The sequence below is a fragment of the Scyliorhinus torazame genome, unplaced genomic scaffold, assembly GCF_047496885.1.
Source record: "Scyliorhinus torazame isolate Kashiwa2021f unplaced genomic scaffold, sScyTor2.1 scaffold_58, whole genome shotgun sequence".
Taxonomy (NCBI): domain Eukaryota; kingdom Metazoa; phylum Chordata; class Chondrichthyes; order Carcharhiniformes; family Scyliorhinidae; genus Scyliorhinus; species Scyliorhinus torazame.
In genome coordinates, this window is record NW_027307785.1 from 356641 (window position 1) to 381350 (window position 24710).

Consider the following 24710-nt stretch of genomic DNA (forward strand, 5'->3'; position numbering starts at 1 on the left):
CATCCTCCTTCGTCTCGTTTCGCTCTGTTTCACACTCCTTCGTCTCGTTTTGCTCTCTTTCACCCTCCTTCGTTTCGTGTCGCTCTCTTTGACCCTCCTTCGTCTCGTTTAGCTCTCTTTCATCCTCCTTCGTCTCGTTTCGCTCTGTTTCACTCTCCTTCGTCTCGTTTTGCTCTCTTTCACCCTCCTTCGTCTCGTTTCGCTCTCTTTCACCCTCCTTCGTCTTGTTTCACTCTGTTGCACCCGCCTTCGTCTCGTTTCGCACCCTTTCATCCTCCTTCGTCTTGTTTCGCTCTCTTTCGCCCAACTTCGTCTCGTTTCGCTCTCTTTCACCCTCCACCTTCTCATTTCGCTCTCTTTTACCCTCTTTCGTCTCGTTTCGCTCTCTTTGACCCTCCTTTGTCTCGTTTAGCTCTCTTTCATCCTCCTTCGTCTCGTTTCGCTCTGTTTCACACTCCTTCGTCTCGTTTTGCTCTCTTTCACCCTCCTTCGTCACGTTTCGCTCTCTTTCACCCTCCGTCGTCTTGTTTCGCTCTCTTTCACCCTCCATCGTCTCGTTTCGATCTCTTTCATCCTCTTTTGTCTCGTTTCACTCACTTTTACCCTCCTTTGTCTCGTTTCGCGTCTCTTTCACCTGCCTTCATCTCGTTTCGCTCGCTTTCACCCCCATCGTCTGGTTTCGCTCTCTTTCACCCTCCTTCGTCTTGTTTTGCTCTCTTTCACCCTCCTTCGTCTCGTTTCGCTCTCTTTCACCCTCCTTCATCTCGTTTCGCTCCCTTTCACCCTCCATTGTCTCGTTTCGCACTCTTTCACCTTCCTTCGTCTCGTTTCACTCTCTTTCACCCTCCTTCGTCTCGTTTCGCTCTCTTCCAACCTCCTTCATCTCGTTTCGCTCTCTTTCAACCTCCTTCGTCTCGTTTCGCTCTCTTTCACCCTCCTTCTTCTCGTTTCGCTCTATTCCACCCGCCTTCATCTTGTTTCGCCCTCTTTCACCCTCCTTCGTCTCGTTTCACTCTCTTTCACCCTCCTTCGTCTCGTTTCGTTCTCTTTCACCCTCCTTTGCCTCGCTCCGCTCTCTTTCACCCTCCTTCGACTCCTTTCGCTCTCTTTCACCCTCCTTCGTCTCGTTTCGCTCTGTTTCACACTCCTTCGTCTCGTTTTGCTCTCTTTCACCCTCCTTCGTCTCGTTTCGCTCTCTTTCACCCTCCGTCGTCTTGTTTCGCTCTCTTTCACCCTCCCTCGTCTCGTTTCTATCTCTTTCATCCTCTTTCGTCTCGTTTCGCTCACTTTTACCCTCCTTTGTCTCGTTTCGCGTCTCTTTCACCTGCCTTCATCTCGTTTCGCTCTCTTCCACCCCCATCGTCTGGTTTCGCTCTCTTTCACCCTCCTTCGTCTTGTTTCGCTCTCTTTCACCCTCATTCGTCTCGTTTCGCTCTCTTTCACCCTCCTTCATCTCGTTTCGCTCCCTTTCACCCTCCTTTGTCTCGTTTCGCACTCTTTCACCTTCCTTCGTCTCGTTTCACTCTCTTTCACCCTCCTTCGTCTCGTTTCGCTCTCTTCCAACCTCCTTCATCTCGTTTCGCTCTCTTTCAACCTCCTTCGTCTCGTTTCGCTCTCTTTCACCCCCCTTCTTCTCGTTTCGCTCTGTTCCACCCGCCTTCATCTTGTTTCGCCCTCTTTCACCCTCCTTCGTCTCGTTTCACTCTCTTTCACCCTCCTTCCTCTCGTTTCGTTCTCTTTCACCCTCCTTCGTCTCGCTCCGCTCTCTTTCACCCTCCTTCGACTCCTTTCGCTCTCTTTCACCCTCCTTCGTCTCGTTTCGCTCTGTTTCACACTCCTTCGTCTCGTTTTGCTCTCTTTCACCCTCCTTCGTCTCGTTTCGCTCTCTTTCACCCTCCTTCGTCTTGTTTCGCTCACTTTCACCTACATTCATCTCGTTTCGCTCTCTTTCACCCTCCTTCGTCTCGTTTCGGTCTCTTTCACACTCCTTTGTCTTGTTTCGCTCTCTTTCACCCACCTTCACCTTGTTTCGCTATCTTTCACCCTCCTTCGCCTCGTTTCGGTCTCTTTCATCCTCCTTCGTCTCGTTTCGTTCTCTTTCACCCTCCATCGTCTCGTTTCGCTATCTTTGACCATCCTTCATCTCGTTTTGCTCTTTTTCATCCTCCTTCGTCTTGTTTCGCACTGTTTTACACTCCTTGTCTCGTTTTGCTCTCTTTCACCCTCCTTCGTCTCGTTTCGCTCTCTTTCACCCTCCTTCGTCTTGTTTCACTCTGTTGCACCCGCCTTCGTCTCGTTTCACACTCTTTCATCCTCCTTCGTCTTGTTTCGCTCTCTTTCACCCTCCTTCATCTCGTTTCACTCTCTTTCACCCTCCTTCATCTCGGTTCGCTCTCTTCCAACCTCCTTCACCTCGTTTCGCTCTCTTTCAACCTCCTTCGTCTCGTTTCACTCTCTTTCGCCCTCCTTCTTCTCGTTTCGCTCTCTTTCACCCTCCTTCGTCTCGTTTCGTTCTGTTTCACACTCCTTCGTCTCGTTTTGCTCTCTTTCACCCTCCTTCATCTCGTTTCGTTCTCTTTCACCCTCCTTCCTCTCGTTTCGCTCTCTTTCAACCTCCTTCTTCTCGTTTCGCTCTCTTTGACGCTCCTTTGTCTCGTTTCGCTCTCTTTGACCCTCCTTCATCTCATTTCGCTCTCTTTCACCCTCCTTCATCTCGTTTCGTTCTCTTTCACCCTCCTTCCTCTCGTTTCGCTCTCTTTCAACCTCCTTCTTCTCGTTTCACTCTCTTTGACCCTCCTTCGTCTCGTTTAGCTCTCTTTCATCCTCCTTCGTCTCGTTTCGCTCTGTTTCACTCTCCTTCGTCTCGTTTTGCTCTCTTTCACCCTCCTTCGTCTCGTTTCGCTCTCTTTCACCCTCCACCGACTCATTTCGCTCACTTTTACCATCATTCGTCTCGTTTCGCTCTCTTTCATCCTCCTTCGTCTCGTTTCGCTCTGTTTCACTCTCCTTCGTCTCGTTTTGCTCTCTTTCACCCTCCTTCGTCTCGTTTCGCTCTCTTTCATCCTCCTTCGTCTTGTTTCGCTCTGTTGCACTCGCCTTTGTCTCGTTTCGCCCTCTTTCACGCTCCTTCGCCTTGTTTCGCTCTCTTTCACCCTCCATCGTCTCGTTTCGCTCTCTTTCACCCTCCTTCGTCTCGTTTCGCTCACTTTCACCCTCCTTTGACTCGTTTTGCTCTCTTTCACCCTCCTTCATCTCGTTTCGCTCTCTTCCACCCTCCTTCATCTCGTTTCGCTCTCTTTCACCCTCCTTCTTCTCGTTTCGCTCTCTTTCACCCTCCTTCGTCTCGTTTCGCTCTCTTTCACCCTCCTTCGTCTCGTTTCGGTCTCTTTCACACTCCTTTGTCTTGTTTCGCTCTCTTTCACCCACCTTCATCTTGTGTCGCTCTCTTTCACCCTCCTTCGCCTCGTTTCGGTCTCTTTCATCCTCCTTCGTCTCGTTCCGTTCTCTTTCACCCTCCATCGTCTCGTTTCGCTATCTTTGACCATCCTTCATCTCGTTTCGCTCTCTTTGACCCTCCTTCGTCTTGTTTAGCTCTCTTTCATCCTCCTTCGTCTTGTTTCGCTCTGTTTTACACTCCTTCGTCTCGTCTTGCTCTCCTTCACCCTTCTTCGTCTCGTTTCGCTCTCTTTCACCCTCCTTCGTCTTGTTTCGCTCTGTTCAACCCGCCTTCGTCTCGTTTCGCCCACTTTCACCCTCCTTCGTCTCGTTTCACTCTCTTTCACCCTCCTTCATCTCGTTTCGCTCTCTTTCACCTTCCTTCCTATCGTTTTGCTCTCTTTCACCCTCCTTCGTCTTGTTTCGCTCTCTTTCACCCTCCTTCGTCTCGTTTCGCTCTCTTTCACCCTCCACCGTCTCGTTTCGCTCTCTTTTACCCTCTTTCGTCTCGTTTCGCTCTCTTTGACCATCCTTCATCTCGTTTAGCTCTATTTCACCCTCCTTCGTCTCGTTTCGCTCTCTTTCACCCTCCTTTGTCTCGTTTCGCTCTCTTTGACCCTCCTTCATCTCGTTTCGCTCTCTTTCACCCTCCTACATCTCGTTTCGCTCTCTTTCACCCTCCTTCTTCTCGTTTCGCTCTCTTTCAACCTCCTTCGTCTTGTTTCGCTCTCTTTCACCCTCCTTCGTCTCGGCCACTCTCTTTCACCCTCCTTCGACTCCTTTCACTCTCTTTCACCTTTCTTCGTCCGGTTTTGCTCTCTTTCACCCTCCTTCGTCTCGTTTCGCTCCCTTTCACCCTCCTTCGTCTCGTTTCGCTCTCTTTCACCGTCCATCGTCTTGTTTCGCTCTCTTTCACCCTCCTTCGTCTCGTTTCGCTCACTTTCACCCTCCTTTGTCTCGTTTTGCTCTCTTTCACCCTCCTTCGTCTCGTTTCGCTCTCTTCCAACCTCCTTCATCTCGTTTCGCTCTCTTTCGACCTCCTTCGTCTCGTTTCGCTCTCTTTCACCCTCCTTCTTCTCGTTTCGCTCTGTTCCACCCACCTTCATCTTGTTTCGCCCTCTTTCACCCTCCTTCGTCTCGTTTCACTCTCTTCCACCCTCATTCGTCTCGTTTCGTTCTCTTTCACCCTCCTTCGTCTCGCTCCGCTCTCTTTCACCATCCTTCGACTCCTTTCGCTCTCTTTCACCCTCCTTCGTCTCGTTTCGCTCTATTTCACACTCCTTCGTCTCGTTTTGCTCTCTTTCACCCTCCTTCGTCTCGTTTCGCTCTCTTTCACCCTCCTTCGTCTTGTTTCGCTCTGTTGCACTCGCCTTTTTCTCGTTTCGCCCTCTTTCACCCTCTTTCATCTTGTTTCGCTCTCTTTCACCCTCCATCGTCTCGTTTCGCTCTCTTTCACCCTCCTTCGTCTTGTTTCGCTCACTTTCACCTACCTTCATCACGTTTCGCTCTCTTTCACCCTCCTTCATCTCGTTTCGGTCTCTTTCACACTCCTTTGTCTTGTTTCGCTCTCTTTCACCCACCTTCATCTTGTTTCGCTATCTTTGACCATCCTTCATCTCGTTTCGCTCTTTTTCATCCTCCTTCGTCTCGTTTCGCTCTGTTTTACACTCCTTGTCTCGTTTTGCTCTCTTTCACCCTCCTTCATCTCGTTTCGCTCTCTTTCACCCTCCTTCGTCTTGTTTTGCTCTGTTGCACCCGCCTTCGTCTCGTTTCACACTCTTTCATCCTCCTTCGCCTTGTTTCACTCTCTTTCACCCTCCTTCATATCGTTTCACTCTCTTTCACCCTCCTTCATCTCGTTTCGCTCTCTTTCACCCTCCTTCGTCTTGTTTCGCTCTGTTGCACCCGCCTTCATCTCGTTTCGCACTCTTTCATCCTCCTTCGTCTTGTTTCGCTCTCTTTCGCCCACCTTCGTCTCGTTTCGTTCTCTTTCACCCTCCACCTTCTCATTTCGCTCTCTTTTACGCTCTTTCGTCTCGTTTCGCTCTCTTTGACCTCCTTCGTCTCGTTTAGCTCTCTTTCATCCTCCTTCGTCTCGTTTCGCTCTCTTTCACACTCCTTCGTCTCGTTTTGCTCTCTTTCACCCTCCTTCGTCTCGTTTCGCTCTCTTTCACTCTCCGTCGTCTTGTTTCGCTCTCTTTCACCCTCCATCGTCTCGTTTCGATCTCTTTCATCCTCTTTCGTCTCGATTCGCTCACTTTTACCCTCCTTTGTCTCGTTTCGCGTCTTTCACCTGCCTTCATCTCGTTTCGCTCTCTTTCACCCCCCCATCGTCTGGTTTCGCTCTCTTTCACCCTCCTTCGTCTTGTTTCGCTCTCTTTCACCCTCCTTCGTCTCGTTTCGCTCTCTTTCACCCTCCTTCTTCTCGTTTCGCTCTGTTCCACCCGCCTTCATCTCGTTTCGCTCCCTTTCACCCTCCTTTGTCTCGTTTCGCACTCTTTCACCTTCCTTCGTCTCGTTTCACTCTCTTTCACCCTCCTTCGTCTCGTTTCGCTCTCTTCCAATCTCCTTCATCTCGTTTCGCCCTCTTTCAACCTCCTTTGTCTCGTTTCACTCTCTTTCACCCTCCTTCTTCTCGTTTCGCTCTGTTCCACCCGCCTTCATCTTGTTTCGCCCTCTTTCACCCTCCTTCGTCTCGTTTCGCTCTCTTTCACCCTCCTTCGTCTTGTTTCGCTCTGTTGCACCCGCCTTCGTCTCGTTTCGCACTCTTTCATCCTCCTTCGTCTTGTTTCGCTCTCTTTCGCCCACCTTCGTCTCGTTTCGCTCTCTTTCACCCTCCACCTTCTCATTTTGCTCTCTTTTACCCTCTTTCGTCTCGTTTCGCTCTCTTTGACCCTCCTTCGTCTCGTTTAGCTCACTTTCATCCTCCTTCGTCTCGTTTCGCTCTGTTTCACACTCCTTCGTCTCGTTTTGCTCTCTTTCACCCTCCTTCGTCTCGTTTCGCTCTCTTTCACCCTCCGTCGTCTTGTTTCGCTCTCTTTCACCCTCCATCGTCTCGTTTCGATCTCTTTCATCCTCTTTCGTCTCGTTTCGCTCACTTTTACCCTCCTTTGTCTCGTTTCGCGTCTCTTTCACCTGCCTTCATCTCGTTTCGCTCTCTTTCACCCCCATCGTCTGGTTTCGCTCTCTTTCACCCTCCTTCGTCTTGTTTCGCTCTCTTTCACCCTCCTTCGTCTCGTTTCGCTCTCTTTCACCCTCCTTCATCTCGTTTCGCTCCCTTTCACCCTCCTTTGTCTCGTTTCGCACTCTTTCACCTTCCTTCGTCTCGTTTCACTCTCTTTCACCCTCCTTCGTCTCGTTTCGCTCTCTTCCAACCTCCTTCATCTCGTTTCGCTCTCTTTCAACCTCCTTCGTCTCGTTTCGCTCTCTTTCACCCTCCTTCTTCTCGTTTCGCTCTGTTCCACCCGCCTTAATCTTGTTTCGCCCTCTTTCACCCTCCTTCGTCTCGTTTCACTCTCTTTCACCCTCCTTCGTCTCGTTTCGTTCACTTTCACCCTCCTTCGTCTCGCTCCGCTCTCTTTCACCCTCCTTCGACTCCTTTCGCTCTCTTTCACCCTCCTTCGTCTCGTTTCGCTCTGTTTCACACTCCTTCGTCTCGTTTTGCTCTCTTTCACCCTCCTTCGTCTCGTTTCGCTCTCTTTCACCCTCCTTCGTCTTGTTTCGCTCTGTTGCACTCGCCTTTTTCTCGTTTCGCCCTCTTTCACCCTCCTTCATCTTGTTTCGCTCTCTTTCACCCTCCATCGTCTCGTTTTGCTCTCTTTCGCCCTCCTTCGTCTTGTTTCGCTCACTTTCACCTACATTCATCTCGTTTCGCTCTCTTTCACCCTCCTTTGTCTCGTTTCGCTCTCTTTCACACTCCTTTGTCTTGTTTCGCTCTCTTTCACCCACCTTCACCTTGTTTCGCTATCTTTCACCCTCCTTCGCCTCGTTTCGGTCTCTTTCATCCTCCTTCGTCTCGTTTCGTTCTCTTTCACCCTCCATCGTCTCGTTTCGCTATCTTTGACCATCCTTCATCTCGTTTCGCTCTTTTTCATCCTCCTTCGTCTTGTTTCGCTCTGTTTTCACTCCTTGTCTCGTTTTGCTCTCTTTCACCCTCCTTCCTCTCGTTTCGCTCTCTTTCACCCTCCTTCGTCTTGTTTCGCTCTGTTGCACCCGCCTTCGTCTCGTTTCACACTCTTTCATCCTCCTTCGTCTTGTTTCACTCTCTTTCACCCTCCTTCATCTCGTTTCACTCTCTTTCACCCTCCTTCATCTCGTTTCGCTCTCTTCCAACCTCCTTCACCTCGTTTCGCTCTCTTTCAACCTCCTTCGTCTCGTTTCACTCTCTTTCGCCCTCCTTCTTCTCGTTTCGCTCTCTTTCACCCTCCTTCGTCTCGTTTCGCTCTGTTTCACACTCCTTCGTCTCGTTTTGCTCTCTTTCACCCTCCTTCATCTCGTTTCGTTCTCTTTCACCCTCCTTCCTCTCGTTTCGCTCTCTTTCAACCTCCTTCTTCTCGTTTCGCTCTCTTTGACGCTCCTTTGTCTCGTTTCGCTCTCTTTGACCCTCCTTCATCTCATTTCGCTCTCTTTCACCCTCCTTCGTCTCGTTTTGCTCTCTTTCACCCTCCTTCGTCTCGTTTCGCTCTCTTTCACCCTCCACCGACTCATTTCGCTCACTTTTACCATCATTCGTCTCGTTTCGTTCTCTTTGACCCTCCTTCGTCTCGTTTAGCTCTCTTTCATCCTCCTTCGTCTCATTTCGCTCTGTTTCACTCTCCTTCGTCTCGTTTTGCTCTCTTTCACCCTCCTTCGTCTCGTTTCGCTCTCTTTCACCCTCCACCGACTCATTTCGCTCACTTTTACCATCATTCGTCTCGTTTCGCTCTCTTTGACCCTCCTTCGTCTCGTTTAGCTCTCTTTCATCCTCCTTCGTCTCGTTTCGCTCTGTTTCACTCTCCTTCGTCTCGTTTTGCTCTCTTTCACCCTCTTTCGTCTCGTTTCGCTCTCTTTCATCCTCCTTCGTCTTGTTTCGCTCTGTTGCACTCGCCTTTGTCTCGTTTCGCCCTCTTTCACGCTCCTTCGCCTTGTTTCGCTCTCTTTCACCCTCCATCGTCTCGTTTCGCTCTCTTTCACCCTCCTTCGTCTCGTTTCGCTCACTTTCACCCTCCTTTGTCTCGTTTTGCTCTCTTTCACCCTCCTTCATCGCGTTTCGCTCTCTTCCACCCTCCTTCATCTCGTTTCGCTCTCTTCCACCCTCCTTCACCTTGTTTCGCTATCTTTCACCCTCCTTCTTCTCGTTTCGCTCTCTTTCATCCTCCTTCGTCTCGTTTCGTTCTCTTTCACCCTCCATCGTCTCGTTTCGCTATCTTTGACCATCCTTCATCTCGTTTCGCTCTTTTTCATCCTCCTTCGTCTTGTTTCGCTCTGTTTTACACTCCTTGTCTCGTTTTGCTCTCTTTCACCCTCCTTCGTCTCGTTTCGCTCTCTTTCACCCTCCTTCGTCTTGTTTCGCTCTGTTGCACCCGCCTTCGTCTCGTTTCACACTCTTTCATCCTCCTTCGTCTTGTTTCACTCTCTTTCACCCTCCTTCATCTCGTTTCACTCTCTTTCACCCTCCTTCATCTCGTTTCGCTCTCTTCCAACCTCCTTCACCTCGTTTCGCTCTCTTTCAACCTCCTTCGTCTCGTTTCACTCTCTTTCGCCCTCCTTCTTCTCGTTTCGCTCTCTTTCACCCTCCTTCGTCTCGTTTCGCTCTGTTTCACACTCCTTCGTCTCGTTTTGCTCTCTTTCACCCTCCTTCATCTCGTTTCGTTCTCTTTCACCCTCCTTCCTCTCGTTTCACTCTCTTTCAACCTCCTTCTTCTCGTTTCGCTCTCTTTGACGCTCCTTTGTCTCGTTTCGCTCTCTTTGACCCTCCTTCATCTCATTTCGCTCTCTTTCACCCTCCTTCATCTCGTTTCGTTCTCTTTCACCCTCCTTCCTCTCGTTTCGCTCTCTTTCAACCTCCTTCTTCTCGTTTCACTCTCTTTGACCCTCCTATGTCTCGTTTCGCTCTCTTTGACCCTACTTTGTCTCGTTTCGCTCTCTTTCACCCTCCACTGACTCATTTCGCTCACTTTTACCATCATTCGTCTCGTTTCGTTCTCTTTGACCCTCCTTCGTCTCGTTTAGCTCTCTTTCATCCTCCTTCGTCTCGTTTCGCTCTGTTTCACTCTCCTTCGTCTCGTTTTGCTCTCTTTCACCCTCCTTCGTCTCGTTTCGCTCTCTTTCACCCTCCACCGACTCATTTCGCTCACTTTTACCATCATTCGTCTCGTTTCGCTCTCTTTGACCCTCCTTCGTCTCGTTTAGCTCTCTTTCATCCTCCTTCGTCTCGTTTCGCTCTGTTTCACTCTCCTTCGTCTCGTTTTGCTCTCTTTCACCCTCCTTCGTCTCGTTTCGCTCTCTTTCATCCTCCTTCGTCTTGTTTCGCTCTGTTGCACTCGCCTTTGTCTCGTTTCGCCCTCTTTCACGCTCCTTCGCCTTGTTTCGCTCTCTTTCACCCTCCATCGTCTCGTTTCGCTCTCTTTCACCCTCCTTCGTCTCGTTTCGCTCACTTTCACCCTCCTTTGTCTCGTTTTGCTCTCTTTCACCCTCCTTCATCTCGTTTCGCTCTCTTCCACCCTCCTTCATCTCGTTTCGCTCTCTTCCACCCTCCTTCATCTCGTTTTGCTCTCTTTCACCCTCCTTCTTCTCGTTTCGCTCTCTTTCACCCTCCTTCGTCTCGTTTCGCTCTCTTTCACCCTCCTTCTTCTCGTTTCGCTCTGTTCCACCCGCCTTCATCTCGTTTCGCTCCCTTTCACCCTCCTTTGTCTCGTTTCGCACTCTTTCACCTTCCTTCGTCTCGTTTCACTCTCTTTCACCCTCCTTCGTCTCGTTTCGCTCTCTTCCAATCTCCTTCATCTCGTTTCGCTCTCTTTCAACCTCCTTTGTCTCGTTTCACTCTCTTTCACCCTCCTTCTTCTCGTTTCGCTCTGTTCCACCCGCCTTCATCTTGTTTCGCCCTCTTTCACCCTCCTTCGTCTCGTTTCGCTCTCTTTCACCCTCCTTCGTCTTGTTTCGCTCTGTTGCACCCGCCTTCGTCTCGTTTCGCACTCTTTCATCCTCCTTCGTCTTGTTTCGCTCTCTTTCGCCCACCTTCGTCTCGTTTCGCTCTCTTTCACCCTCCACCTTCTCATTTTGCTCTCTTTTACCCTCTTTCGTCTCGTTTCGCTCTCTTTGACCCTCCTTCGTCTCGTTTAGCTCACTTTCATCCTCCTTCGTCTCGTTTCGCTCTGTTTCACACTCCTTCGTCTCGTTTTGCTCTCTTTCACCCTCCTTCGTCTCGTTTCGCTCTCTTTCACCCTCCGTCGTCTTGTTTCGCTCTCTTTCACCCTCCATCGTCTCGTTTCGATCTCTTTCATCCTCTTTCGTCTCGTTTCGCTCACTTTTACCCTCCTTTGTCTCGTTTCGCGTCTCTTTCACCTGCCTTCATCTCGTTTCGCTCTCTTTCACCCCCATCGTCTGGTTTCGCTCTCTTTCACCCTCCTTCGTCTTGTTTCGCTCTCTTTCACCCTCCTTCGTCTCGTTTCGCTCTCTTTCACCCTCCTTCATCTCGTTTCGCTCCCTTTCACCCTCCTTTGTCTCGTTTCGCACTCTTTCACCTTCCTTCGTCTCGTTTCACTCTCTTTCACCCTCCTTCGTCTCGTTTCGCTCTCTTCCAACCTCCTTCATCTCGTTTCGCTCTCTTTCAACCTCCTTCGTCTCGTTTCGCTCTCTTTCACCCTCCTTCGTCTCGTTTCGCTCTCTTTCACCCTCCTTCGTCTCGTTTCGCTCTCTTTCACCTACCTTCATCTCGTTTCGCTCTCTTTCACCCACCATCGTCTGGTTTCGCTCTCTTTCACCCTCCTTCATCTCGTTTCGCTCGCTTTCACCCTCCTTTGCCTCGTTTCGCTCTCTTTCACCTTCCTTCGTCTCGTTTCACTCTCTTTCACCCTCCTTCGTATCGTTTCGCTCTCTTCCAACCTCCTTCATCTCGTTTCGCTCTCTTTCAACCTCCTTCGTCTCGTTTCGCTCTCTTTCACCCTCCTTCTTCTCGTTTCGCTCTGTTCCACCCGCCTTAATCTTGTTTCGCCCTCTTTCACCCTCCTTCGTCTCGTTTCACTCTCTTTCACCCTCCTTCGTCTCGTTTCGTTCACTTTCACCCTCCTTCGTCTCGCTCCGCTCTCTTTCACCCTCCTTCGACTCCTTTCGCTCTCTTTCACCCTCCTTCGTCTCGTTTCGCTCTGTTTCACACTCCTTCGTCTCGTTTTGCTCTCTTTCACCCTCCTTCGTCTCGTTTCGCTCTCTTTCACCCTCCTTCGTCTTGTTTCGCTCTGTTGCACTCGCCTTTTTCTCGTTTCGCCCTCTTTCACCCTCCTTCATCTTGTTTCGCTCTCTTTCACCCTCCATCGTCTCGTTTTGCTCTCTTTCGCCCTCCTTCGTCTTGTTTCGCTCACTTTCACCTACATTCATCTCGTTTCGCTCTCTTTCACCCTCCTTTGTCTCGTTTCGGTCTCTTTCACACTCCTTTGTCTTGTTTCGCTCTCTTTCACCCACCTTCACCTTGTTTCGCTATCTTTCACCCTCCTTCGCCTCGTTTCGGTCTCTTTCATCCTCCTTCGTCTCGTTTCGTTCTCTTTCACCCTCCATCGTCTCGTTTCGCTATCTTTGACCATCCTTCATCTCGTTTCGCTCTTTTTCATCCTCCTTCGTCTTGTTTCGCTCTGTTTTCACTCCTTGTCTCGTTTTGCTCTCTTTCACCCTCCTTCGTCTCGTTTCGCTCTCTTTCACCCTCCTTCGTCTTGTTTCGCTCTGTTGCACCCGCCTTCGTCTCGTTTCACACTCTTTCATCCTCCTTCGTCTTGTTTCACTCTCTTTCACCCTCCTTCATCTCGTTTCACTCTCTTTCACCCTCCTTCATCTCGTTTCGCTCTCTTCCAACCTCCTTCACCTCGTTTCGCTCTCTTTCAACCTCCTTCGTCTCGTTTCACTCTCTTTCGCCCTCCTTCTTCTCGTTTCGCTCTCTTTCACCCTCCTTCGTCTCGTTTCGCTCTGTTTCACACTCCTTCGTCTCGTTTTGCTCTCTTTCACCCTCCTTCATCTCGTTTCGTTCTCTTTCACCCTCCTTCCTCTCGTTTCGCTCTCTTTCAACCTCCTTCTTCTCGTTTCGCTCTCTTTGACGCTCCTTTGTCTCGTTTCGCTCTCTTTGACCCTCCTTCATCTCATTTCGCTCTCTTTCACCCTCCTTCATCTCGTTTCGTTCTCTTTCACCCTCCTTCCTCTCGTTTCGCTCTCTTTCAACCTCCTTCTTCTCGTTTCACTCTCTTTGACCCTCCTATGTCTCGTTTCGCTCTCTTTGACCCTCCTTTGTCTCGTTTCGCTCTCTTTCACCCTCCACCGACTCATTTCGCTCACTTTTACCATCATTCGTCTCGTTTCGCTCTCTTCCAATCTCCTTCATCTCGTTTCGCTCTCTTTCAACCTCCTTTGTCTCGTTTCACTCTCTTTCACCCTCCTTCTTCTCGTTTCGCTCTGTTCCACCCGCCTTCATCTTGTTTCGCCCTCTTTCACCCTCCTTCGTCTCGTTTCGCTCTCTTTCACCCTCCTTCGTCTTGTTTCGCTCTGTTGCACCCGCCTTCGTCTCGTTTCGCACTCTTTCATCCTCCTTCGTCTTGTTTCGCTCTCTTTCGCCCACCTTCGTCTCGTTTCGCTCTCTTTCACCCTCCACCTTCTCATTTTGCTCTCTTTTACCCTCTTTCGTCTCGTTTCGCTCTCTTTGACCCTCCTTCGTCTCGTTTAGCTCACTTTCATCCTCCTTCGTCTCGTTTCGCTCTGTTTCACACTCCTTCGTCTCGTTTTGCTCTCTTTCACCCTCCTTCGTCTCGTTTCGCTCTCTTTCACCCTCCGTCGTCTTGTTTCGCTCTCTTTCACCCTCCATCGTCTCGTTTCGATCTCTTTCATCCTCTTTCGTCTCGTTTCGCTCACTTTTACCCTCCTTTGTCTCGTTTCGCGTCTCTTTCACCTGCCTTCATCTCGTTTCGCTCTCTTTCACCCCCATCGTCTGGTTTCGCTCTCTTTCACCCTCCTTCGTCTTGTTTCGCTCTCTTTCACCCTCCTTCGTCTCGTTTCGCTCTCTTTCACCCTCCTTCATCTCGTTTCGCTCCCTTTCACCCTCCTTTGTCTCGTTTCGCACTCTTTCACCTTCCTTCGTCTCGTTTCACTCTCTTTCACCCTCCTTCGTCTCGTTTCGCTCTCTTCCAACCTCCTTCATCTCGTTTCGCTCTCTTTCAACCTCCTTCGTCTCGTTTCGCTCTCTTTCACCCTCCTTCGTCTCGTTTCGCTCTCTTTCACCCTCCTTCGTCTCGTTTCGCTCTCTTTCACCTACCTTCATCTCGTTTCGCTCTCTTTCACCCACCATCGTCTGGTTTCGCTCTCTTTCACCCTCCTTCATCTCGTTTCGCTCGCTTTCACCCTCCTTTGCCTCGTTTCGCTCTCTTTCACCTTCCTTCGTCTCGTTTCACTCTCTTTCACCCTCCTTCGTATCGTTTCGCTCTCTTCCAACCTCCTTCATCTCGTTTCGCTCTCTTTCAACCTCCTTCGTCTCGTTTCGCTCTCTTTCACCCTCCTTCTTCTCGTTTCGCTCTGTTCCACCCGCCTTAATCTTGTTTCGCCCTCTTTCACCCTCCTTCGTCTCGTTTCACTCTCTTTCACCCTCCTTCGTCTCGTTTCGTTCACTTTCACCCTCCTTCGTCTCGCTCCGCTCTCTTTCACCCTCCTTCGACTCCTTTCGCTCTCTTTCACCCTCCTTCGTCTCGTTTCGCTCTGTTTCACACTCCTTCGTCTCGTTTTGCTCTCTTTCACCCTCCTTCGTCTCGTTTCGCTCTCTTTCACCCTCCTTCGTCTTGTTTCGCTCTGTTGCACTCGCCTTTTTCTCGTTTCGCCCTCTTTCACCCTCCTTCATCTTGTTTCGCTCTCTTTCACCCTCCATCGTCTCGTTTTGCTCTCTTTCGCCCTCCTTCGTCTTGTTTCGCTCACTTTCACCTACATTCATCTCGTTTCGCTCTCTTTCACCCTCCTTTGTCTCGTTTCGGTCTCTTTCACACTCCTTTGTCTTGTTTCGCTCTCTTTCACCCACCTTCACCTTGTTTCGCTATCTTTCACCCTCCTTCGCCTCGTTTCGGTCTCTTTCATCCTCCTTCGTCTCGTTTCGTTCTCTTTCACCCTCCATCGTCTCGTTTCGCTATCTTTGACCATCCTTCATCTCGTTTCGCTCTTTTTCATCCTCCTTCGTCTTGTTTCGCTCTGTTTTCACTCCTTGTCTCGTTTTGCTCTCTTTCACCCTCCTTCGTCTCGTTTCGCTCTCTTTCACCCTCCTTCGTCTTGTTTCGCTCTGTTGCACCCGCCTTCGTCTCGTTTCACACTCTTTCATCCTCCTTCGTCTTGTTTCACTCTCTTTCACCCTCCTTCATCTCGTTTCACTCTCTTTCACCCTCCTTCATCTCGTTTCGCTCTCTTCCAACCTCCTTCACCTCGTTTCGCTCTCTTTCAACCTCCTTCGTCTCGTTTCACTCTCTTTCGCCCTCCTTCTTCTCGTTTCGCTCTCTTTCACCCTCCTTCGTCTCGTTTCGCTCTGTTTCACACTCCTTCGTCTCGTTTTGCTCTCTTTCACCCTCCTTCATCTCGTTTCGTTCTCTTTCACCCTCCTTCCTCTCGTTTCGCTCTCTTTCAACCTCCTTCTTCTCGTTTCGCTCTCTTTGACGCTCCTTTGTCTCGTTTCGCTCTCTTTGACCCTCCTTCATCTCATTTCGCTCTCTTTCACCCTCCTTCATCTCGTTTCGTTCTCTTTCACCCTCCTTCCTCTCGTTTCGCTCTCTTTCAACCTCCTTCTTCTCGTTTCACTCTCTTTGACCCTCCTATGTCTCGTTTCGCTCTCTTTGACCCTCCTTTGTCTCGTTTCGCTCTCTTTCACCCTCCACCGACTCATTTCGCTCACTTTTACCATCATTCGTCTCGTTTCGTTCTCTTTGACCCTCCTTCGTCTCGTTTAGCTCTCTTTCATCCTCCTTCGTCTCATTTCGCTCTGTTTCACTCTCCTTCGTCTCGTTTTGCTCTCTTTCACCCTCCTTCGTCTCGTTTCGCTCTCTTTCACCCTCCACCGACTCATTTCGCTCACTTTTACCATCATTCGTCTCGTTTCGCTCTCTTTGACCCTCCTTCGTCTCGTTTAGCTCTCTTTCATCCTCCTTCGTCTCGTTTCGCTCTGTTTCACTCTCCTTCGTCTCGTTTTGCTCTCTTTCACCCTCCTTCGTCTCGTTTCGCTCTCTTTCATCCTCCTTCGTCTTGTTTCGCTCTGTTGCACTCGCCTTTGTCTCGTTTCGCCCTCTTTCACGCTCCTTCGCCTTGTTTCGCTCTCTTTCACCCTCCATCGTCTCGTTTCGCTCTCTTTCACCCTCCTTCGTCTCGTTTCGCTCACTTTCACCCTCCTTTGTCTCGTTTTGCTCTCTTTCACCCTCCTTCATCTCGTTTCGCTCTCTTCCACCCTCCTTCATCTCGTTTCGCTCTCTTCCACCCTCCTTCACCTTGTTTCGCTATCTTTCACCCTCCTTCTTCTCGTTTCGCTCTCTTTCATTCTCCTTCGTCTCGTTTCGTTCTCTTTCACCCTCCATCGTCTCGTTTCGCTATCTTTGACCATCCTTCATCTCGTTTCGCTCTTTTTCATCCTCCTTCGTCTTGTTTCGCTCTGTTTTACACTCCTTGTCTCGTTTTGCTCTCTTTCACCCTCCTTCGTCTCGTTTCGCTCTCTTTCACCCTCCTTCGTCTTGTTTCGCTCTGTTGCACCCGCCTTCGTCTCGTTTCACACTCTTTCATCCTCCTTCGTCTTGTTTCACTCTCTTTCACCCTCCTTCATCTCGTTTCACTCTCTTTCACCCTCCTTCATCTCGTTTCGCTCTCTTCCAACCTCCTTCACCTCGTTTCGCTCTCTTTCAACCTCCTTCGTCTCGTTTCACTCTCTTTCGCCCTCCTTCTTCTCGTTTCGCTCTCTTTCACCCTCCTTCGTCTCGTTTCGCTCTGTTTCACACTCCTTCGTCTCGTTTTGCTCTCTTTCACCCTCCTTCATCTCGTTTCGTTCTCTTTCACCCTCCTTCCTCTCGTTTCACTCTCTTTCAACCTCCTTCTTCTCGTTTCGCTCTCTTTGACGCTCCTTTGTCTCGTTTCGCTCTCTTTGACCCTCCTTCATCTCATTTCGCTCTCTTTCACCCTCCTTCATCTCGTTTCGTTCTCTTTCACCCTCCTTCCTCTCGTTTCGCTCTCTTTCAACCTCCTTCTTCTCGTTTCACTCTCTTTGACCCTCCTATGTCTCGTTTCGCTCTCTTTGACCCTCCTTTGTCTCGTTTCGCTCTCTTTCACCCTCCACTGACTCATTTCGCTCACTTTTACCATCATTCGTCTCGTTTCGTTCTCTTTGACCCTCCTTCGTCTCGTTTAGCTCTCTTTCATCCTCCTTCGTCTCGTTTCGCTCTGTTTCACTCTCCTTCGTCTCGTTTTGCTCTCTTTCACCCTCCTTCGTCTCGTTTCGCTCTCTTTCACCCTCCACCGACTCATTTCGCTCACTTTTACCATCATTCGTCTCGTTTCGCTCTCTTTGACCCTCCTTCGTCTCGTTTAGCTCTCTTTCATCCTCCTTCGTCTCGTTTCGCTCTGTTTCACTCTCCTTCGTCTCGTTTTGCTCTCTTTCACCCTCCTTCGTCTCGTTTCGCTCTCTTTCATCCTCCTTCGTCTTGTTTCGCACTGTTGCACTCGCCTTTGTCTCGTTTCGCCCTCTTTCACGCTCCTTCGCCTTGTTTCGCTCTCTTTCACCCTCCATCGTCTCGTTTCGCTCTCTTTCACCCTCCTTCGTCTCGTTTCGCTCACTTTCACCCTCCTTTGTCTCGTTTTGCTCTCTTTCACCCTCCTTCATCTCGTTTCGCTCTCGTCCACCCTCCTTCATCTCGTTTCGCTCTCTTCCACCCTCCTTCATCTCGTTTTGCTCTCTTTCACCCTCCTTCTTCTCGTTTCGCTCTCTTTCACCCTCCTTCGTCTCGTTTCGCTCTCTTTCACCCTCCTTCGTCTCGTTTCGGTCTCTTTCACACTCCTTTGTCTTGTTTCGCTCTCTTTCACCCACCTTCATCTTGTTTCGCTCTCTTTCACCCTCCTTCGTCTTGTTTAGCTCTCTTTCATCCTCCTTCGTCTTGTTTCGCTCTGTTTTACACTCCTTCGTCTCGTCTTGCTCTCCTTCACCCTTCTTCGTCTCGTTTCGCTCTCTTTCACCCTCCTTCGTCTTGTTTCGCTCTGTTCAACCCGCCTTCGTCTCGTTTCGCCCACTTTCACCCTCCTTCGTCTCGTTTCACTCTCTTTCACCCTCCTTCATCTCGTTTCGCTCTCTTTCACCTTCCTTCCTATCGTTTTGCTCTCTTTCACCCTCCTTCGTCTTGTTTCGCTCTCTTTCACCCTCCTTCGTCTCGTTTCGCTCTCTTTCACCCTCCACCGTCTCGTTTCGCTCTCTTTTACCCTCTTTCGTCTCGTTTCGCTCTCTTTGACCCTCCTTCATCTCGTTTAGCTCTATTTCACCCTCCTTCGTCTCGTTTCGCTCTCTTTCACCCTCCTTTGTCTCGTTTCGCTCTCTTTGACCCTCCTTCATCTCGTTTCGCTCTCTTTCACCCTCCTACATCTCGTTTCGCTCTCTTTCACCCTCCTTCTTCTCGTTTCGCTCTCTTTCAACCTCCTTCGTCTTGTTTCGCTCTCTTTCACCCTCCTTCGTCTCGGCCACTCTCTTTCACCCTCCTACGACTCCTTTCACTCTCTTTCACCTTTCTTCGTCCGGTTTTGCTCTCTTTCACCCTCCTTCGTCTCCTTTCGCTCTCTTTCACCCTCCTTCGTCTCGTTTCGCTCTCTTTCACCTTTCTTCGTCTCGTTTCGCTCTCTTTCACCATCCTTCGTCTCGTTTCGCTCCCTTTCACCCTCCTTCGTCTCGTTTCGCTCTCTTTCACCGTCCATCGTCTTGTTTCGCTCTCTTTCACCCTCCTTCGTCTCCTTTCGCTCTCTTTCACCCTCCTTCGTCTCCTGTCGCTCTCTGTGACCCTCCTTCGTCTCGTTTAGCTCTCTTTCATCCTCCTTCGTCTCGTTTCGCTCTGTTTCACTCTCCTTCGTCTCGTTTTGCTCTCTTTCACCGTCCTTCGTCTCGTTTCGCTCTCTTTCACCCTCCTTCGTCTTGATTCGCTCTGTTGCACCCGCCTTCGTCTCGTTTCGCACTTTTTCATCCTCCTTCGTCTTGTTTCACTCTCTTTCGCCCACCTTCGTCTCGTTTCGCTCTCTTTCACCCTCCACCTTCTCATTTCGCTCTCTTTTACCCTCTTTCGTCTCGTTTCGCTCTCTTTGACCCTCCTTCGTCTCGTTTAGCTCTCTTTCATCCTCCTTCATCTCGTTTCGCTCTGTTTCACACTCCTTCGTCTCGTTTTGCTCTCTTTCACCCTCCTTCGTCTCGTTTCGCTCTCTTTCACCCTCCGTCATCTTGTTTCTCTCTCTTTCACCCTCCATCGTCTCGTTTCGATCGTTTTCATCCTCTTTCGTCTCATTTCGCTCACTTTACCCTCCTTTGTCTCGTTTCGCGTCTCTTTCACCTGCCTTCATCTCGTTTCGCTCTCTTTCACCCCCCATCGTCTGGTTTCGCTCTCTTTCACCCTCCTTCGTCTTGTTTCACTCTCTTTCACCCTCCTTCGTCTCGTTTCGCTCTCTTTCACCCTCCTTCATCTCGTTTCGCTCCCTTTCACCCTCCTTTGTCTCGTTTCGCACTCTTTCACCTTCCTTCGTCTCGTTTCACTCTCTTTCACCCTCCTTCGTCTCGTTTCGCTCTCTTCCAACCTCCTTCATCTCGTTTCGCTCTCTTTCAACCTCCTTCGTCTCGTTTCGCTCTCTTTCACCCTCCTTCTTCTCGTTTCGCTCTGTTCCACCCGCCTTCATCTTGTTTCGCCCTCTTTCACCCTCCTTCGTCTCGTTTCACTCTCTTCCACCCTCCTTCGTCTCGTTTCGTTCTCTTTCACCCTCCTTCGTCTCGCTCCGCTCTCTTTCACCCTCCTTCGACTCCTTTCGCTCTCTTTCACCCTCCTTCGTCTCGTTTCGCTCTGTTTCACACTCCTTAGTCTCGTTTTGCTCTCTTTCACCCTCCTTCGTCTCGTTTCGCTCTGTTTCACACTCCTTCGTCTCGTTTTGCTCTCTTTCACCCTCCTTCGTCTCGTTTCGCTCTCTTTCACCCTCCTTCATCTCGTTTCGCTCTCTTTCACCCTCCTACATCTCGTTTCGCTCTCTTTCACCCTCCTTCTTCTCGTTTCGCTCTCTTTCAACCTCCTTCGTCTTGTTTCGCTCTCTTTCACCCTCCTTCGTCTCGGCCACTCTCTTTCACCCTCCTACGACTCCTTTCACTCTCTTTCACCTTTCTTCGTCCGGTTTTGCTCTCTTTCACCCTCCTTCGTCTCCTTTCGCTCTCTTTCACCCTCCTTCGTCTCGTTTCGCTCTCTTTCACCTTTCTTCGTCTCGTTTCGCTCTCTTTCACCATCCTTCGTCTCGTTTCGCTCCCTTTCACCCTCCTTCGTCTCGTTTCGCTCTCTTTCACCGTCCATCGTCTTGTTTCGCTCTCTTTCACCCTCCTTCGTCTCCTTTCGCTCTCTTTCACCCTCCTTCGTCTCGTGTCGCTCTCTGTGACCCTCCTTCGTCTCGTTTAGCTCTCTTTCATCCTCCTTCGTCTCGTTTCGCTCTGTTTCACTCTCCTTCGTCTCGTTTTGCTCTCTTTCACCGTCCTTCGTCTCGTTTCGCTCTCTTTCACCCTCCTTCGTCTTGATTCGCTCTGTTGCACCCGCCTTCGTCTCGTTTCGCACTTTTTCATCCTCCTTCGTCTTGTTTCACTCTCTTTCGCCCACCTTCGTCTCGTTTCGCTCTCTTTCACCCTCCACCTTCTCATTTCGCTCTCTTTTACCCTCTTTCGTCTCGTTTCGCTCTCTTTGACCCTCCTTCGTCTCGTTTAGCTCTCTTTCATCCTCCTTCGTCTCGTTTCGCTCTGTTTCACACTCCTTCGTCTCGTTTTGCTCTCTTTCACCCTCCTTCGTCTCGTTTCGCTCTCTTTCACCCTCCGTCGTCTTGTTTCTCTCTCTTTCACCCTCCATCGTCTCGTTTCGATCGCTTTCATCCTCTTTCATCTCGTTTCGCTCACTTTACCCTCCTTTGTCTCGTTTCGCGTCTCTTTCACCTGCCTTCATCTCGTTTCGCTCTCTTTCACCCCCCATCGTCTGGTTTCGCTCTCTTTCACCCTCCTTCGTCTTGTTTCACTCTCTTTCACCCTCCTTCGTCTCGTTTCGCTCTCTTTCACCCTCCTTCATCTCGTTTCGCTCCCTTTCACCCTCCTTTGTCTCGTTTCGCACTCTTTCACCTTCCTTCGTCTCGTTTCACTCTCTTTCACCCTCCTTCGTCTCGTTTCGCTCTCTTCCAACCTCCTTCATCTCGTTTCGCTCTCTTTCAACCTCCTTCGTCTCGTTTCGCTCTCTTTCACCCTCCTTCTTCTCGTTTCGCTCTGTTCCACCCGCCTTCATCTTGTTTCGCCCTCTTTCACCCTCCTTCGTCTCGTTTCACTCTCTTCCACCCTCCTTCGTCTCGTTTCGTTCTCTTTCACCCTCCTTCGTCTCGCTCCGCTCTCTTTCACCCTCCTTCGACTCCTTTCGCTCTCTTTCACCCTCCTTCGTCTCGTTTCGCTCTGTTTCACACTCCTTCGTCTCGTTTTGCTCTCTTTCACCCTCCTTCGTCTCGTTTCGCTCTCTTTCACCCTCCTTCATCTCGTTTCGCTCTCTTTCACCCTCCTACATCTCGTTTCGCTCTCTTTCACCCTCCTTCTTCTCGTTTCGCTCTCTTTCAACCTCCTTCGTCTTGTTTCGCTCTCTTTCACCCTCCTTCGTCTCGGCCACTCTCTTTCACCCTCCTACGACTCCTTTCACTCTCTTTCACCTTTCTTCGTCCGGTTTTGCTCTCTTTCACCCTCCTTCGTCTCCTTTCGCTCTCTTTCACCCTCCTTCGTCTCGTTTCGCTCTCTTTCACCTTTCTTCGTCTCGTTTCGCTCTCTTTCACCATCCTTCGTCTCGTTTCGCTCCCTTTCACCCTCCTTCGTCTCGTTTCGCTCTCTTTCACCGTCCATCGTCTTGTTTCGCTCTCTTTCACCCTCCTTCGTCTCCTTTCGCTCTCTTTCACCCTCCTTCGTCTCGTGTCGCTCTCTGTGACCCTCCTTCGTCTCGTTTAGCTCTCTTTCATCCTCCTTCGTCTCGTTTCGCTCTGTTTCACTCTCTTTCGTCTCGTTTTGCTCTCTTTCACCGTCCTTCGTCTCGTTTCGCTCTCTTTCACCCTCCTTCGTCTTGATTCGCTCTGTTGCACCCGCCTTCGTCTCGTTTCGCACTTTTTCATCCTCCTTCGTCTTGTTTCACTCTCTTTCGCCCACCTTCGTCTCGTTTCGCTCTCTTTCACCCTCCACCTTCTCATTTCGCTCTCTTTTACCCTCTTTCGTCTCGTTTCGCTCTCTTTGACCCTCCTTCGTCTCGTTTAGCTCTCTTTCATCCTCCTTCGTCTCGTTTCGCTCTGTTTCACACTCCTTCGTCTCGTTTTGCTCTCTTTCACCCTCCTTCGTCTCGTTTCGCTCTCTTTCACCCTCCGTCGTCTTGTTTCTCTCTCTTTCACCCTCCTTCGTCTTGTTTCGCTCTGTTGCACTCGCCTTTGTCTCGTTTCGCCCTCTTTCACCCTCCTTCGTCTTGTTTCGCTCTCTTTCACCCTCCATCGTCTCGTTTCGCTCTCTTTCACCCTCCTTCGTCTCGTTTCGCTCACTTTCACCTTCCTTCATCTCGTTTCGCTCTCTTTCACCCTCCTTCGTCTTGTTTCGGTCTCTTTCACACTCCTTTGCCTTGTTTTGCTCTCTTTCACCCTCCTTCGTCTCGTTTCGCTCTCTTTCACCCTCCTTCGTCTTGTTTCGGTGTCTTTCACACTCCTTTGCCTTGTTTTGCTCTCTTTCACCCTCCTTCGTCTCGTTTCGCTCTCTTTCACCCTCCTTCGTCTCGTTTCGCTCACTTTCACCTACCTTCATCTCGTTTTGCTCTCTTTCACCCTCCTTCGACTCCTTTCGCTCTCTTCCACCCTCCATCGTCTCGTTTCGCTATCTTTGACCATCCTTCATCTCGTTTCGCTCTCTTTGACCCTCCTTCGTCTCGTTTAGCTCTTTTTCATCCTCCTTCGTCTCGTTTTGCTCTCTTTCACCTTCTTCGTCTCGTTTCGTTCTCTTTCACCCTCCTTCGTCTCGCTCCGCTCTCTTTCACCCTCCTTCGACTCCTTTCGCTCTCTTTCACCCTCCTTCCTCTCGTTTCACTCTCTTTCAACCTCCTTCTTCTCGTTTCGCTCTCTTTGACGCTCCTTTGTCTCGTTTCGCTCTCTTTGACCCTCCTTCATCTCATTTCGCTCTCTTTCACCCTCCTTCATCTCGTTTCGTTCTCTTTCACCCTCCTTCCTCTCGTTTCGCTCTCTTTCAACCTCCTTCTTCTCGTTTCACTCTCTTTGACCCTCCTATGTCTCGTTTCGCTCTCTTTGACCCTCCTTTGTCTCGTTTCGCTCTCTTTCACCCTCCACTGACTCATTTCGCTCACTTTTACCATCATTCGTCTCGTTTCGCTCTCTTTGACCCTCCTTCGTCTCGTTTAGCTCTCTTTCATCCTCCTTCGTCTCGTTTCGCTCTGTTTCACTCTCCTTCGTCTCGTTTTGCTCTCTTTCACCCTCCTTCGTCTCGTTTCGCTCTCTTTCATCCTCCTTCGTCTTGTTTCGCTCTGTTGCACTCGCCTTTGTCTCGTTTCGCCCTCTTTCACGCTCCTTCGCCTTGTTTCGCTCTCTTTCACCCTCCATCGTCTCGTTTCGCTCTCTTTCACCCTCCTTCGTCTCGTTTCGCTCACTTTCACCCTCCTTTGTCTCGTTTTGCTCTCTTTCACCCTCCTTCATCTCGTTTCGCTCTCTTCCACCCTCCTTCATCTCGTTTCGCTCTCTTCCACCCTCCTTCATCTCGTTTTGCTCTCTTTCACCCTCCTTCTTCTCGTTTCGCTCTCTTTCACCCTCCTTCGTCTCGTTTCGCTCTCTTTCACCCTCCTTCTTCTCGTTTCGCTCTGTTCCACCCGCCTTCATCTCGTTTCGCTCCCTTTCACCCTCCTTTGTCTCGTTTCGCACTCTTTCACCTTCCTTCGTCTCGTTTCACTCTCTTTCACCCTCCTTCGTCTCGTTTCGCTCTCTTCCAATCTCCTTCATCTCGTTTCGCTCTCTTTCAACCTCCTTTGTCTCGTTTCACTCTCTTTCACCCTCCTTCTTCTCGTTTCGCTCTGTTCCACCCGCCTTCATCTTGTTTCGCCCTCTTTCACCCTCCTTCGTCTCGTTTCGCTCTCTTTCACCCTCCTTCGTCTTGTTTCGCTCTGTTGCACCCGCCTTCGTCTCGTTTCGCACTCTTTCATCCTCCTTCGTCTTGTTTCGCTCTCTTTCGCCCACCTTCGTCTCGTTTCGCTCTCTTTCACCCTCCACCTTCTCATTTTGCTCTCTTTTACCCTCTTTCGTCTCGTTTCGCTCTCTTTGACCCTCCTTCGTCTCGTTTAGCTCACTTTCATCCTCCTTCGTCTCGTTTCGCTCTGTTTCACACTCCTTCGTCTCGTTTTGCTCTCTTTCACCCTCCTTCGTCTCGTTTCGCTCTCTTTCACCCTCCTTCGTCTTGTTTCGCTCACTTTCACCTACATTCATCTCGTTTCGCTCTCTTTCACCCTCCTTCGTCTCGTTTCGGTCTCTTTCACACTCCTTTGTCTTGTTTCGCTCTCTTTCACCCACCTTCACCTTGTTTCGCTATCTTTCACCCTCCTTCGCCTCGTTTCGGTCTCTTTCATCCTCCTTCGTCTCGTTTCGTTCTCTTTCACCCTCCATCGTCTCGTTTCGCTATCTTTGACCATCCTTCATCTCGTTTTGCTCTTTTTCATCCTCCTTCGTCTTGTTTCGCACTGTTTTACACTCCTTGTCTCGTTTTGCTCTCTTTCACCCTCCTTCGTCTCGTTTCGCTCTCTTTCACCCTCCTTCGTCTTGTTTCACTCTGTTGCACCCGC